Source organism: Elephantulus edwardii, unplaced genomic scaffold, assembly GCF_000299155.1.
Source record: "Elephantulus edwardii isolate Elephantulus edwardi_28Jun2011 unplaced genomic scaffold, EleEdw1.0 scaffold00005, whole genome shotgun sequence".
Classification (NCBI taxonomy): domain Eukaryota; kingdom Metazoa; phylum Chordata; class Mammalia; order Macroscelidea; family Macroscelididae; genus Elephantulus; species Elephantulus edwardii.
This window is the reverse complement of record NW_006399755.1, coordinates 34,003,914-34,015,562: the sequence shown is the minus strand read 5'-3', so window position 1 is coordinate 34,015,562 and position 11,649 is coordinate 34,003,914.

The window sequence follows — 11,649 nt, the reverse complement described above, 5'->3', positions numbered from 1 at the left end:
AATAAGCAATAATATCCCTCCTACCACAGTCTCTTTTGAATCCAGCTCGAATTTCTGGGAGTCCATTGCTAATGTACTGTTCCATCCATTTTTTAGTAATCTTCATCAAGAATTTGCTTGCATGTGACAGTAACTGTATTGTTTATTAATTTTGACTTTCTGTTTAACCACCTTTTTTTGGAATAGAAAATATTAATTTCTTACAAGATGCTATTTCTAAATTTTTTGGCATAGACTTGTAAGCATGGTGGTCTCCCTGGCGAGGCAAAGCTGGTGGCTGCTGGGCCATGTTCCATGTCAATATCCCTTAGCAAAGCACATTAGTTTCTCCTACAAGGCAAGGCCTGCAGCTGACTGGCCTTGTTCTGGCAGAGGTGAGACTGATAACAGAAGAAGTTAAACCTGATCTGAAGGAATTAGCAAAAAGTAAGGTCCTAGGAATTGTTAGTATACCAGCTGACATATTTCAACAAATAGATGGAGCCCTGGATGTGCTCACCAGGCTGTGCCGAGAAATCTGGAGGACAGCTACCTGGTCAAATGACTGGAAGAGATCTGTATTTATTCCCATTCCTAAACAGAATATGGAAATTATAGAAAAATATCATTAAGATCACATGCAAGCAAAATATTGATTAAGATTATCTAAAACTGCAGCATGTAGGATCAATGATTTTGAAAATTACTACTTAACTTGGAAGGAACTGGAGAGCATTATGCTAAATGAACTAACTCAGTCCCATAGGGACAAATACTGTATATGAGCATTGTTGTAGAAATAGATAACTAGTAAAATGTGTATAAGGATAAAAGGTGGGTAGGGTGGGAGCAGAGGGGTGAGGATGGGCAAGAGGTAGGGGGTGAATAATAAGGTCACACGATTGATTGGTAAAAGGAGGGATAGGCAAAGGAGATGGGAGAGAGCTGGTGTGAAAAACAATGTATATGAATTTTGTAAGTAAACCAGTTGTTGTTGTTGTTATGTGTCATTGAGTCACTTGTGACTCAAAGCAACCTTATGTACAAGAGCCCTAAACCTGTGCCAACCCCATTGTCTCTGACACACCTACGCCCATTACCTCAATCACTAACTTGATCCATCTCATCAAAGGTCTTCCTCTCCTGTGCTGTCCCTCCACCCTTCCAAACATGATATCCCCCTCCAAGGACTGGTCCCTCCTTGCAACATGCCCAAAGTGTGTCAGACAAAACTTCAGAATCCTTATCTCCAAGGAATCACCTTGTTTCATCCTTTCCAGGACAAACATGTTAAACCAGTATAAAATAAAAAATTTATTAAAAAAAATATTATCCAAACCCGACTAGAACAGTACATCAGCAGAGAACTACCAGAAACACAGTATGACTTTACAAGAGGCCAGTGGCACCAGGGATATCCTAGCTGATGTCAGATTGATCTTGGTAGAAAACAAAAAGTACCAGAAGGACGTCTATTTGTGTTTCATTGACGATGCAAAGGTGTTTGACTGTGTGATCACAACAAATGGTGGCTAATTTTGAGTAAAACGGAAATCTCAGAACTCTTGATTGTGTTCACATGAAACTAGACCAAGAAGCAGTTATCTGAACAGAGCAAGGGAACACTGCGTGGTTGAAAAATCAAGAAAGGAGTACGCCAGAGATGAATCCTTTCTCTATGCCTTTCTAACGTATATTTTGAACAGATAATTGGAGAGGCTGGGCTTTATAAAGAAAAGTGTGGTATTAAGATTGGAGGAAGACTCATTAGCAACCTGTGTTGTGCAGATGACATAACATTACAGAAAGTGAAGAAGACTTCAAATACTTACTGAACAAGAGGAAAGACTACAGCCTTCACCATCAAGAAAACAAAAAATCTCCACCGCTGGACCAATATTATTAGAAATGTAGAAAAGTTTAAAGTTGTCAAAGATTTCATTTTACTTGGATACATAATCAACACCTATGGTAGCCACAGTCAAAAAATCAGATTGGGAAAATCTGCTCTCAAGGACCTCTGTAAACTACTAAGCAGAGAGGACGTCAGAGACTAACGTGTACAATGAACAAGGATGGCAGATGTCATGATGTCTTTGAACAGAGTCGATGGACTGACAAAAGAATAAACAAGTTATTTCTTAGAGACAAAGTATATTTTGGCACATTGTTTGCAAGGGCCAGTCCTTGGAAAAAGACTTCATGCTGTGAAAGGTGGAGGATGTTTGGCGAAAGAAAGGAAGACTTTCAACAAGATGAATTGACACAGGGGCTATACCAATGAGTTTGAGCATATCAGAGATTGTGAGAATGGAGCAGGGTAGGGCAAGTTTCAGAACTGTTGTTCATGGGGTTATTATGAGTGGTAGTTGACTAGATAGTATCTAACAACAATAGCAGCAACAACAAAACCAGCAGTTGTTAGTAATGCCAGAAGCCAATAGGAAGGAACACCTTGGGGGATGCCTCTATAAACTTAATCCCAAGGCATGTCCCACGGGCTCATGGGGAAAGGTCATCTGTGCGGTTTGCATTAGCTAAATGCTTGCCTTCTTGATCTGAATTGTCTAAGAGGAAACTATTTTTCCGTGAAAGAGAAGTAGTTTTATTTAGCACATCATATAAAGAGGAAAACAAGTTGGAAAACCTGCAAAGTCTGTGATTCAAAGCAAACCTAATAGTAATTAAATGAAATGTTTTCTTAGTCACAGAAAGGTTGTCTTTGAGAAAACGTCAGAAAGTCTTATCTATCACGCTATGAAAAAGGGAATGGATCTCTACTGTAGATTACAAGGTGGAGAGGCAATCACTAACACAAGATTTCAGCCTAATACAGAGGTTTTCCTCAAACTTTTCCTCTGAGGAAATAAGGTAAAGGGCTCTAGCCTGATAAAAATTTCTGTTTCAATTGTCCGGAGGGTTAGCTGTGATTTGGTTCTAATTCCATGGCAATGAGTTTTTTGAAGCTAAAGATGACATTTTTTCCTCTTAAAAAAAGTACTATTCCAGAAATATTAGTTTCAATCTATTAAAAAGCTTCAAATTCATTGCATCAAGTCAGAACCAATTCCTAGCAGAAACCTCTAGGGGATTCTCAAATGGTATTAATTGTAAGGGAGCAGACTGCCCATCTTTCTTCCAGGGAGTAATTGGTGGGTTCAAACCACTTGCTTTTGAGTTGGCAGCCTGGCTCTGTACTCAGTAGGCCACTAGAGCTCCCATTATCTGGCATTTAAATGGTTTCCTTTTGTTCTCTTGTTCGTTGCTGTGGGTTGATGAGAGTGAAACCCTCATAGTGCAAAGTCAATAGATTATGTGCAAAAGTTAAAATCACCACCTGTCTGTTATACTTTGCTGGTTTGTATTTTTAGGAATATTGTCGCTATGTGCTATTGAGTTAGAACTGACTCACAGTAGGTTTTCAGAGGCTCTAAATCACAAGAGCACTGGTCTGTGCATTGCTGTACAGAGGTACCTCGTAGTTGCTGTGATGCTGAACACTGGGACACTGAGGTGCCAAACGCGATAATGGTTACCCATGGTGGACAGTGTTGGCTGGAGCTTCCCGACTAAAACAAACCTGGAAGCAGAAGTGGCATCCACTTCCTAAATGGCTTGCCTCCAGAAATTCTATGTACGAACAGTGCTCAGGCCTTTTGTTCGTAGGGTCTCTATGAGTCGTCTAAGACTCAATGGCACCTAACAACAGCAACAACAAATCGCAAGGGAGGAGATTGCCTCTCTTTCTCCTGTGGAACAGCTGGTGGATTTGAACTGCATGCTTATAGGTTGATAGTGTAGCTCTTTACCCACTAGGCCACCAGAACTCCCTGTGTTCCAAAGTGAGTAACCCAATAACCAAGGTAAGCATGGGCTTCCTAGTATTTACTAATTAATCTATAATGAATAATTTCACAAGGAGAGTGAACAACCTTACCTGAATTTCACATTACCCTTGTGAAATTGTTTACTATAGATTAACAATGCTCACTTTTCTTATTGTTTACTTTAACCTTCTTATTTCTGTTGTTGTTGTTAGGTACCATAGAGTCAGCTACAGCTCATTTTGATCCTGTGAACAACAGATTGGAGGAGCTGTGCCCTATCATCACTATCTCCTCCTTCCTGCTCAAATCCATTGCTGTGAAAGTCCATCTCATTGAGGGCCTTCCTCTCTTCCTCTGATCTTCTACCTTTCCCAACAGGATGTCTTTTTTCCCAGGACTGGTCCCTCCTGACAATATGCTTGAAGTATGTGAAATGTTTCACCATTCTTGCCTCTAAGGAGCACCCCAGCTGCACTTTTTCTAAGAAAGATTTGCTGCTCTTTTAAGAGTCCATTGAGTTGTCAGTACTTTTTGCCAACACCATAGTTGAAAGGCATCAATTCTACTTCTGTCATCTTTATTCATTGTCCAACTTTCAAGTGCTTATAAAGCACTTGATTTTTTTTTAGGTTTTTTTTTGGGGGGGGTGGTTTGGTTTTGTTTTGTTTTTTCATTTGAAAAGAGGCTTTGATTCTGTAGGCAAGTGCTGTAGAGTAGGAAGAGAGACAGACACCAGCCATCCCATCCCCAGAAGCAGAATCTTTGATGTGGTGAAAAAACCATGAAACTGTTCACTATGGGTTATACCTATGTTTTACTTTGCTTATCACGTAATCTGATTCTGTAGATGTTTCTGGGATGCTGGAAAGAATTTCAAATACCCGCAGGGCCACATAGAGTGGACGAGTTTGAGCAAAGTATCCAGTTTCATGCAGACTGGGAAGGCTTCGGATCTACTTATGAAAATTAGTCAATGAAAACCCTGTGGATTATCTGCTGATACTGTGCTGGAAGACGTGTCTCCTGAGTTGAAGACACTGAAAATGCACGGTAACCACAGCCATGCACCCAAGCACATTCGTTATCATGGTGCTGGTACAGGACGGAGCAAGGTATCACTATGTTCTACCTATGATTGCCAAGAGGTAGAGCCAACTTGCAAGTGGACTAGAACAGTAAAAGTGAGAAATCGGCTCTGGTGGCCTCACGTTAAGAAACTGAGCTGTAATCCCAGAAGCACATAGTTCAAATCCATCAGTGGCTCCATGGGAGAAAGATAGACAATCTCCTTCCCACTGGAGAGTCAGCCATGGGTCAAATTCTGACTCAGTGGTAAACAACAACAATAACATCAGCTTGGTAAACAACAACAATAACATCAGCTTGTTATTTAGATACGTGGAAGTAAATAACCAAAAAGGATTCTCCTGAAGATTTAAGAAGGATTGTATCTGGACCATGAGAAATTCACTGCATGGGTTGGAGGAAGGAGTGGCAATCAGGAAGTAACCACTATTTTTCTCTATCAAGACTTTTAGAATTTTCTGAGTTTCACATACACACAAATATGACACTGATGAATATAAAACTTAAAATAAGATGATGTCAAGCAAAAGCACTGGGATTCCTTGCTGTGTTTGTTAATAAACATAGAAATTACAGGCAACTAATAACTAGATGGTGAAACAGCTAGAAGGAAGAAAAAACTTTCTCACTCAAACCTCTGGACTACTGCATGAAGAATACACTTCTATTTTGTTTAAACTCCAGGTGGCTGCATAACATTATAACTAATACTGTTAAACTACTACTTCAGGCAATTCTTCTACATAAGAATCTTATACATGTGCATAAGAGTTACTTGGGATTCCTGTCAAATTGCATGATTTTGATTCATTATACCTGGATTCACTCAGACGCATTTACTGCCATCTAGTTGATTCTGACTCACAGGGAGCCTGCGTATATTAAAAGGAGGGGACTATTCATTGCTTTCCCGAGGAACCATTGGTGGAACCACTGTAGACCAGCAGCCTTTTGATTAGCACTACAATATGCTATGGATTATGGATAAAACCAGGATAAACTAGTCCAAAGCTCTGACTCCAACTTGTGAACAATCATGAAGATATACAGAAATAAGACGAAATTGCATTCTCTCAAACATAGAGTTGGTCTAAGTTGGAAATGAGTAGATAGTAAACAACATCAAGTTGTACAAAGAAGTATTTAACTTTCATTCAAGAACCGTGAGAAGTCACTGAGGTAAAATGAATGGGATTTGAATTTTAATCAGTGGTGTTTGTGTACAGAGAATGGATTAAAGATCACAAAGCATGGAGGCAAGGAAGCCAGTAAGAAGGGTATTTCCATCTAAAGAAACACAAGGGGTAGTAGGGATGCAGATAAGTAGACACTTTTAAACGGATTCAAAAGCCAGGATGTGGCATCAACTGATTGGGCATGAAAGTGGAGGAAAAGGAGGAGTTGAGAGTCAGGCCAAGATTTCCGGCCGTTTCCCTAGAGGGATGGCAGCACCCTTCATGGAGGCTGAGAAGAATGGAGGAGGAGCCAGTCTGGGAAGAAGCATGAAGCTGTTGGGCTGAGACTCAGGCATGCTTAGTTAGAGGAGCCTGCAAAACTTGCCAACGCTAAAGCAAAGGAAGCAACTGGCTAATCAGGAGAGATTCTGGGACAAGTTTTGGGTTTTTACTCAACCTCAAATTAACTTCTTCACAGCATTTTTCAGAAATGAACTGATCATGTTTCTGAGAACCTGAGCAAGTAGGTAATTAGTGTCATCATCATCTCCTAATCGAGGGAACTGGGGCCCAGAAAGACCCAAAACTTACCACCAGGAAAGTTAAAGGTTAATCCTTTAGTTGGCTTAAAAATGCAAATCCGTGCCCTACAGTTAACCCCACAAAATCACACAAAACCCAACCAGCCTTCATCACGGCCGAGTAGGAACTGACTCTTAGCTGACCCTCTGCATGTTTTCCAAGGTTCTAAATTGCATGGAAGGAGACAGCCCATATTTCTCATTGGAGCCACTGGTGGATTTGAGCACCAGGGCGGCACCACCTGTGGGTTGGTAGCACTACTCCTCCTGGACTGGACCTCCAGGCTATGCAGGGTCTCAGAAACGGATTTACATACTTAGCGCTAATTGCTGCACTGCACTGGGTGCTTTGTAGACATCCTCGCACTAAGTCATTCAATAAAACAACGATAACTGTGTGCCATGTGCAGTTAGTTTCAGAGTGGCAAATATATCAGATGGATAGGGAAAAGCACTGCCATGGCTTTGTTTCACATACTTTGGGCATGTTGTTAGAAGGGGCCAGTCCTCGGGAAAGGACATCATGCTTGGAAATGTGGAGGGTCAGTGTAGGGAGGAAGATCCTCAACAATATGGAAAAACAATGACTGCAGCAATGGACATAAATAAATCAACAATGATAGGGATGGCACCGGATAGGGCAAGGTTCAGATCCATTTTTCATAGGGTTTCTATCAACTCCATGGCCCCTAATAACAACACCTGGCTTTTATTAAATATGCTCTTCTCTTTCTTTGGGGAAGATGGAATGTAAATAAATAAGTGAAACAAAACAAACTAGAGAGTGTCAAGCAGTGATTGCGAAGTCCTGTGGCAAAAAGAAAGCACGTCAGATGTGACTGAGTGATGGGAAAGAGAAATTAAGTTGGGTGGTCAGGGAAGGCTTCTCTGGTAGAGGCTGTGAATGTTGTTGTTTTGTGCTGCTGAGTTGACTATAACTCACAGCCACCCTATGAACAACAGATCTGAACCTTGCCCTCCCCTGCACCGTCCTCGATTTCTGACATGCCCGAACCCATTTCAGCCACTGTATCAATCTGTTTTGTTAAGGATTTTCCACTTTTTCTCTCACCTCTCACCTTTCTTAGCCTGACGCCTTTTTGCAACATGCCCAAAGTATGTAAGACAAAGTCTCACCATCCTTACCTCTAAAGAGTGTACTGGTTACTACATTTTTCCAAGACAGATTTATTTGTTTTAAAACCTAACAATAAACAAAACAACCCCACAGAGAACTCTGATACATTAGGTAACCATGAGTTGAAAATCAACTACAGAGCAATTGATTTACCTTACCTGAACTGCTGACTATCGTGGGATCTCGAATACTCTTCTCCAAGAACACAATTCAAAGACATCGATTCTTTTTGGTTTTCCTTATTTACTGGTCAACTTTTAGATGCATAGGAAGCAATTCGAGACACCATGCCTTGGATGGGTATTAAAAAAACAACATCAAAACAAACAAAAATTCCCCAAAAAACAAAAACCACAGAACAACCAAACCTAGGGCGAGAACATTTTAGGTGAAGAATTGCTGGTGCAAAGGTCTAAGGTGAGACAGAATTTGGTGTGAGGACTCAGTCAGAAGCCAGTGTAGCTGGAGTGAAATAGACAACAGGAAAAGTCATAGGAGTCACTGTCTGAGAAACAGGCACTGGCCAGGGCAGAGGGGCCTTGCATCCCAGTTAGAGTTTAGAGTTATTTTGGATTGTAATTAAGTATATTTTTTCAATAGGGAGGTAACCTTATACTGGAGTTCCTGGGTGGTGTAAATGATTATTTCACGTGTTCAACTGCTAACTAAAAGTCAGTGGATCAAGTCTACCCTAAGGTTTCTCAGGAAAAAAGCCTGGTGACCTACTTCTGAAAAATCAGCATGGAAAACCCTATGGAATGTACAGGAAATGTCTGACAAGACATTGCAATTAACTACACTAATGGATAGAAGTAATCTAATAATGAAATGTAATGAGACAAAACTGAGCAACTGTGCTCCATGACACCCCCGACGCCTCCTTTACGGAGCACAGCTCTACTCTGACACATGGGACCACCACACACTGAAATCAACTCTATAGCAACTGAGTTATTTCATGTCATTTGCATATTTAAATGACCAATCACTTGGATGCTATGGGAAAGGGAGATTCCAGCTAAGGGAGTTGCAGAAGTAAAACTGGGGTTAGGGAACCACAGCTCACACCTGCTTTAATTCCACTTTTGTGGTATCTATAGCCCAGTCTCTGCTTCCTCACAACCACCAAGAGAGATGAGGATTAATACCCTCAGGTTTTGGTGAGGATCCTGCTTTTTTTTTCTTCTATCTTTCCGCAAAGCTAAGCCCAGTTGGGGGCATGTAGCTGTCCCTTTAATAATGTCTGATGCTTGACTAATACATTTAACAACCCATTGATTCGCCTACTCAGAGAATCAGACAAACCAATTACAAGATCTAAATAAAAAAGCTAGCCAGCCAGCTGTTTGCCGGCACTGGTCAGTTGTTTGACTGAGGAGACTTGTCAAGCTTGATCAACAGGCTCACAATGACACAGGGCCATCCATGCCCACCATTGTTCTCTCTTGTCCATGTAAGCTGTGTCTTTGTGGCTCCCTCAGACATCTGGAGGGAAACAAACACATTCTTTTTCAAATCTGCTGTTTCTAAGTCTTTGGTTGTTTGTCATTTCTGTAGCCAAAGAGGAGCACCCACAGGCAGGGATGTGGATTGTTCATGCTTTATCTGCTTCCTCTCAGATTCACTAGTTAACAGAGAGTCTCCAGACTTTTCTCACAAACAGGACAGGAATCACCACAAAAGATAAGGCAAGTTTGGTCATATTTCCTGTCATTAGTGATCCATTATTGGCCAGGCAGAGGCTGGGGAACCCACCACTCGAACCGCCCATCCTGAAGTGTACACAGAGTGTATTAGAGACACTTGCCCCATGCAGTCCCTCCTGGGAGTTCCCCACTTGACGGTTGTTGAAAAAATACAAGATTCCATGACCCAACAGTTCAGCAATGTACCTTTGACTCGAAGAGTTTCCTACAAAGAGTGATTTTTTTAAGTTGCATCTGGTATGAAGAGCAGTGAGGTCAATCAATTACTGTCCTAGGATTTGGAATTGAAAACAGAGGCCACTGAGAGTTAATACTGGACAGGGAGCAGAGAGGTGAGGCAGTAGAGATAGAACTGATAACTGTGTTTGGCTGTGTTCCAATAAGGGCAAAGGGGAACCTGAGGGAGAAAGCAAGAGAGAAGAAAAGTCTAGAACAGTGTTGTGCAATATGGCTATGAGTGGTTATTTTATTTAAATAACTTAATTTTACTTGATGGATTAAAATCAGTTAATGTAATCATTTAAATTTTTATTTATCTAAATAATGCTTTATAAACAACACCCCACTCTCACCTCAAACTCATTGCCATCAGTTGAAAAGTGACCTTCCTTTGGGTTTCTGGGGCTGCAGATTGCACAGGAGGAGATTGCCCATCTTTCTCTCTTGGAGCTGCTGGTGGATTTGAACCATCAGAGCATCTCATCTCAGCCTATGAGTTGGCAGCATAACTCCCTATGTTGTTGTTGTTGTTGTTGTTAGGTGCCATTGAATTGAGTACAACTCATAGCGACCCTTTAAACAGCGGATTTGAATCCTATCCTGCGTCATCCTCACACTTCTTGACACACAAGAGCCCACTGCAGCAGTCACCACATCAATCCATCTGGTTGAGTCTTTCTTTCCTTTGTCGAACCTCTTCTACCCTTCCAAGTACCCTTCTCCAAGAATATGTCTGAAGTATGTGAGACATCATCACCCTTGCCTCCAAAGAGCACTTTGGGTGCACTCTCTCCAAGACATATTTATTTGTTCTTTGGTCCATAAGATGTTCAGTGCTCTTCTCCAACACCACAGCTCAAAGACGTGGATTCTTCTTCTATCATCTCTATTCATTGTCCAGCTCAGTGATTGGAAAAAATCATGGCCTGAATCCCTCTGAACACTAGAGGAATGCAGGTAACTACAGATCACTTGTTATTGCAGAAAGTTCTCTAGAATAGCACTTGTCTAGAAGAATAACCACAACTGAAAATAGGAATTTTAGTTACAAATTTTCAGGTCATGATTCCAATTCATGTATAGTTCCTCTATACCTCCTACCTGATAGATAGTCCATGAAGTAGTTTGCATTCTTAAAAGAAGACACTGCATATCTTTTTGAGGTGGCTCAAATGGTTTGCTCTTGGCTACTAACTGTTTTGAGTCGCCCAGCAGCACAGAGGAAGAAAGCACTGGCAATCTGCTTCTTCAAATATTATTCTTTCTCTTTGATTGATTGGCATGGAGTAGGCTTTTGAGTTAGCAGTGCAACTTTATATGGACCATGACACCAGAACTGTCATCTGCAAAGATTATAGTTAGAAAATCCTATGGTAAATTTCTTTGGCTTTGCTTTTTACTTCTCTTACCATTACTTTTTCTTAACTAAATGCAAACAAGCAACATAAACCAGAAGAAAACAAACAAGTAGCTTTTCTAATCTTTTGTGATAGAAATAAAACCTTTGGTGGTTTAATGGATAAGGAGTTGTGCTGCTAACCCAAAGGCAGGTGGTTTAAATCCACCAGTTGCTACATAGGATAAAGATGGGCCATCTCCTCTCATGTGAAAACCTGTCTTATCCTGTGTCATTCTCACACTTCCTGACATCAAGAGCCCTTAACAATAGTCACCATGTTAATCCATCTGGTTGGAAGTCTTCCTCTCCTTCGTCGACCCTCTACCCTTCCAAGTATCATGTCTGAAAACCTGTTGGAGGGTCAGTTATAAGTTGGTTGAAACTTACTTCAATGTGTAGTTGTTCATTATAATTGAAAGAAGTCCAAGAAAGAATACAGTTGATTAACTGATACTACTACTGCTAAGTTGTTGTTTTGTCAAGTTGGAACCAATCTATAGCTGGCCCTCCAATGGGTTTTCAGAGGCAATAAATTGCAC